Genomic DNA, 6,000 nt, shown 5'->3' on the forward strand with positions numbered 1-6,000 from the left:
TACGCCAAGATGCACAGATTCCTGTTTGATGAGGGGTAAGACAATTGGCACAGCTCAAACTTTGCCAAAAAAAAAAAAAAAAACACATACACACACAGAAGTGCACTATCTGTGTTCATAAATAAATAGAAAGCCTCTTGTGGCGTGTTGATATAATATTCTTTAAAAGTCTTTGTTCATTGTTCAAATTAAAAAGTCACAACTGCTGCTATAGTTTTGTCATTTATATTTAATATCAGAAGTTGATAAATGTCACAGCCATGGTATTTAATGCTTATGCTGCAGTTGAGACCGTAATTAAATTAATTACAGAAAATTTGTAAAAGCAAACTTAAAATATGTGGGTTGAACTGACAGTCACAAGCTGTATGGCAAGCGCACTTTATTTGCAATATTTTATAGTATATCAATGTGGATTAAAAGTAAAAAGAAAAAGAAAAATTAACAATAATTTTTATAAAAATGGAAATATCACATGACGCTTAAAATGATTTAAAGGCGCAGACCTCGCGCTAGAACCCAATAATCCACATTAAACGAGCAAAGGACAAACAGCCGAGAGCATCCACTGCCAGGCTAAATAACCACATGTTCGTCATCAGCTCTTGGCTTTGGCCTTTTCATGAAATGGCTTTTGTTGTTGCCAGAACGTTGCGTTTATTAATGAGCGCACGTCACTCAATCTGCCACATGCGGCACGACAACCCGACAGCACGACAGGATGACAGGACGACAACATCGTGCTGCAAGTGGCCCTAGCAGATGATCACTGTACAGTGTTCTGTGCTGTTGTGCGCAGCATACTCATTTGAATCTGTGGTGGTCCACGATAATCGGTTTGTGTTAAATATATGCAAATTGTACCCGCAGTGCTGCAGTTGCCAACCAATTTAATCTGATTTTTTTTCCCCAGTTGCTCTTGTGATGGGCCATGGATGAAGTGCCTTAATGCCAACTATTAGCTTAGCCAACTGAATATATGTACATACATACATATATGTTTGTATATGCAGGCGTGCAAATTAATTAACTGAAGTTCAGCTTGGCTGGCATGTAATTCAAGAAATTGAATATGCCGTAATTGAAAGATATTTCACAGCAGATAGTTTGGTTAATGATTGTTTTTCACGTTTATAAATTTCATCATACAACAATTTCAATTTGATTGAAGCTTTTATTTGCAGAACTTTTATTTTTAACATATAGCTTGGCTCGAAAGAGCCTATTTAAAGTGAAAAACATAAACACATTTGGTATCTTCTTATATCAACTTTTTGTAATCTCCAGTTAACGAATATGGAATGCTTTTTTAATAGTCTAAAGAAAGAAGTTTATCCCATAAAAATCAAATATGCTTATAATTGTGTGTGTTATAGAAGTTCACCCTGCTAGGCATGCCTAAGTCTTCAAATCTTAGACAGCATAATCAGGTTTGCTTTATGAATTTAAAACAAATGATTAATATTATTACTGTTCCTTTGCATGCGTAACAAGAGCCACACCTCCTATTACCTTGCTACTGCTACCTTTGCCCACATCTAAACTATGCTCAACAAATGCACAAGCACAAATAAAGTTCAACTCTGTGGCTGCCTTTGGCAATGGTTGCACCACGTCTCAGGGTTTTGGCTGAGATCTTTCTGGTTATATTGGTCTTTGCTCTTCGACTGCACTTAAAGCACCGAAGTTCGTTAATGCGAATACGTGAGCGTTGTTCAGATTCGCAGACACTAACTACGGCAACACCTGCTACGAGCTTCCTCTTCGTGCATCGATACGGCAGGACCTCGTTGTGCCACAAAACTAAAACAGCAACAACAACACGAACCACAATAGTAGTGCCAAGCTGTCTATTTTCATTTCAACTCTCGTAATTCAAATGCCGGGCAAACTCCAGGCTCATCGTGGATATGCGGACTTCGATATGACAGCAGACACCACACCTTATATAACCCGAGGCGGGTGTCAATGTTCAGAGCACGCCTACTCCTTGGCTGGCCAGCAATTGTACCGAGCCTCCGAACGTAGATATAGTAGCTGGGACAGCATTAATAAATTCCGCACGTACTGGGCCCTCCATATAAATCTGTTTCGAGCATATCCTTATCCTTGAAAATTGCAATTACACACCAACAGCAACAGCAGCAGCAGCAGCCGCCAGAGCGACGCCAAGTCAAGACAGCCGAGTTGGGCAACAAGGTTAAGCAAGCCAGAGTCTAGTGCTAAGGCAAAAAAAAAAGGCTTCAACACCAGCAAAAGCGACGCATTCCAGGCTTTGAAACAAAAAATAAAAACCGAAGCCCATGCAAGGCTTCCAGGTTAGGATACGTTTTCGTATATCATCGATATGGGCATGAGTACGATGGCGACGACTCTGTTGCCGCCGACGACGACGACGACGAACTACCCTGGGGATGTACCCCACACGCACAGGCAGCTAATAAAGGCAGCTGCTTTTTGGATAAGCCATACGGATAAAGCTGGCCCTTTTAGGGGCAATGTTTTTGTCCTGCCAACTGCAACAGTTTCCGTGGCATTCCAACGCACGCGCACAGCAGTTGCTGCCTGCAGCAGCAAACAGCAACAGGCTAAAACAAAATAAAAGAATCTTTAGCAGTAGCAGCAACAACAACATCAAGGAATATCGCACGGCGGCTTTAGCTGAGCCACGAGGCGCAATCTAAATTTCAGGACGAGCATTGCATTTTTATGCGCTGCCAGAGCTGTCAAACTGCTTGTTCATTGTCCTTGTACTCTTGTAACGCATTTTTATAGAGTACACCCATATATTATGTAAGTGTAATATCGAACTGGAGAAACAGAAAGCGTATATAGGAGCTAATTTATTTCATATCTGCAATTCATATTGAAAAGAATGCATATCAAATCTTAACAACCTGCCTGTCATCGACATTTAGGAATTATAAATATAGCTCGATTTTTCGTAAAGAGCCGAATGATTAGGTATGGCTCATATATTATGGGCATAGTAGTCCAACACTGATTAAATTAAATTAAATGCCGAGCTCGGACATTTTGATAAATGAAACAATTTTTCTTGCAGTTTCGACCGATACAATTGTCTGATCCGGTGTGTCGGCATACCTACTGCCTAGAACAGAAAAATGAACTTTTGCGAGTTTTCATGATGATAGCTTTATGACTGAGAGATCAATTTGGCAGATAGACGGATTTGGCTAGATCGACTCGGCTGTTGATGCTGATCAGGAATATATATTGGGTCGGAGATGCTTCCTTCTGCCAGTTATATATAGATACATTATAAACAAGTAAGAGGCTCTAGTCGAGAGCTCCCGACTAGGGGATACCGTGAACCCTCTTCTTCCAACATCAAATGCATATATATATTCTATTTTAGAAGCTATATGTCAAGTTTGGTGACTCTAGCTCTTATTATTTACCAAAATTGCCCAAAAAACATGATATCGATATCGATTTTTATCGATTGCTTGGAAACGGAGTAAGTTATCGATTATCGGAAGCAAACTCGATCTGCGCAGGCACTAGGAGGACCTACATCTAAAATTTCAGTCTCTAGCTCTTATCGGTTCTGAGATCCTTGCGTTCATACATACGGACGGACAGACGGACGGACAGACATACGGACTTGGCTAGATCGACTCCGCTATTGATAATGATCAAGAATATATATTCTGCCTGTTACATACATTTGGATTTTGCACAAACACAATATACCCTTATACCCATTTTTAATGGGTTCAGGGTATAATCGAAAAAGTTTCGATTTTCGCACCGACCTCTATTTTGAAAAAAAGAAGCGTGATGATTTGGAAGGTCATATCTCCGCGCGGAGTTATGTCGTTTTGGAACGTCATATCTCCGCGCGGAGTTATGTCGTTTTGGAACGTCATATCTCCGCGCGGAGTTATGTCGTTTTGGAACGTCATATCTCCGCGCGGAGTTTTGTCGTTTTGGAACGTCATATCTCCGCGCGGAGTTAGTCGTTTTGGAACGTCATATCTCCGCGCGGAGTTATGTCGTTTTGGAACGTCATATCTCCGCGCGGAGTTATGTCGTTTTGGAACGTCATATCTCCGCGCGGAGCTATGTCGTTTGGGAACGTCATATCTCCGCGCGGAGTTATTACCCGAGAGCTATTACCCGGGGTAGGTTCGAACATCAAAACTTTTTTGAATATTTATTTGAAAATCTCGGGTAAATATAATCTGATTTTAAAATATTATACCTTTTTGAATCCGTACGGATCCCTACTATCATATGGTATTCAAAGAAATTTAAAATTGATGGGTTGAAAAAGTTGTTGACCAAAAAACGTTTGGTTGGTATAATCATCCTTTTTTGTTGATTTTTTTGGACTATCTCGGCCAAGTAATCTCAGAGTCGAAGCATTCGCCAACCCATACAAGAGATCTCGCTGAGAGGTGTGTAGTCAGAAGGCTCAAGAAAAGATCCTTTAGAGACCTCCTTCAACCACGACACAGGAGAAGCCCCAGAGCCCACCGACTACCTACGTGACGGTGCAGCCTTACTCAAAGAAGACGGCTTTGACGTTTGTCCACGATAAAGCCTGAGGAGCCAACCAGGATTGGCGAGATACCACCTAAGTTAACGGTTTTGTTATAAAAATGTATACTATTTTTTGATTCACGTCGATTCGAGTCGGCTATTGATGCTGATCAAGAATATATATACTTTATGGGTTCGGAGATGCTTCCTTCTACCTGTTACATACATTTGGATTTTGCACAAATACAATATACCCTTATACCCATTTTTAATGGGTTCAGGGTATAAAAACCAAGACAAAAGCTGCAATTGCTACTGTATTTGATCCTCTTGCTTGTTAGTCCGACGCTCAGTCAGCTCAGCCTCAGCCACGCACGTTCTTAAAGCATAAACTTTAACCAACTTTTCCACCACTTAAAGGACGTAAATTTCTGGTTTTCTATGCAGTCTATTAAAATTTACTTGAGGCCGATCGATTTAGATATTCAGATATTTCCCAGAACCCCATAATACATACCTACAGTCAGTCAGTTATGACATGGGTTTGTAGCAAGTACTGTGGTGAAGCTACTCTAGCAATACATATCGGGTAGCAACGGTGACGGCGGTTGGCAGCCAATCTTCACAAAATAATTCGGGAAGTAGTCACCGAGGCCCCTCGTGGTTGAGTTAGCATGGCAGGGCGGGATCCTCTTGTTCCCTAGCTCTTTCGGGTGGGGGGGTTCTTTTTGCCATGTCTCGACCTGCATACACAATTTTATTTTAGGATCCCTACAGAATCTAAATTGGAGACCGATACTCCGCAGAAACAAAATCTCAAACAGGCATAACTTAACGAGCACTTAAAGTGCCAATACAATGGTGATAGCTTTCATTAGGGCATATATATTCCGAAGAGGCGAAGTCTTGGATGTAAGCTGACTCTCGCGTTCGATACCCTCCCAACCATGATCTTCAGCGTTTAAGGTTTTGAAGATCCCAAAAAAAACATTCTTCTACTACATTATATCACCATGTCACCAGGAAAGAAAACTTAGCAATTCATAATCAAAATCCGTAATTAATATTTATTATAAACAAAAGCATTATTCAATGAAACTGAATCCTTCCGTTAGATAATCTGCATCTTATTACAAGTGGCATTAATGATTCAACAATAATTCAGTAACTAAAACTAGTCCGTTAATATTTTTACAATGTCTCAAAGATTCTTCAAAAATAATTCATTTTATAAACTATTCAGTTAATATTTTTTTTTCTTATTGATCAAAAAGAAACTCTCCAAATTTCGCTAAAGTGCATTTTAATAATTATAGAATATAGCTAGGTAAGAAAAAAATGACATTCGTAAATTGAACTAAAGTGTATTCGGCAAAAGCAAAAAAAAAAGTTATTATAATAGAGTCAATACAATTGTAGTTGATGGTTAATTGTATGGTCGAAAAAAATATGGGCAACAGAAGGTTAAGCTCAAAGCGCATGGGCAAATCG

The sequence above is a fragment of the Drosophila novamexicana genome, unplaced genomic scaffold, assembly GCF_003285875.2.
Source record: "Drosophila novamexicana strain 15010-1031.04,08,12 unplaced genomic scaffold, DnovRS2.1 tig00000817-arrow-arrow-pilon, whole genome shotgun sequence".
Lineage (NCBI taxonomy): Eukaryota > Metazoa > Arthropoda > Insecta > Diptera > Drosophilidae > Drosophila > Drosophila novamexicana.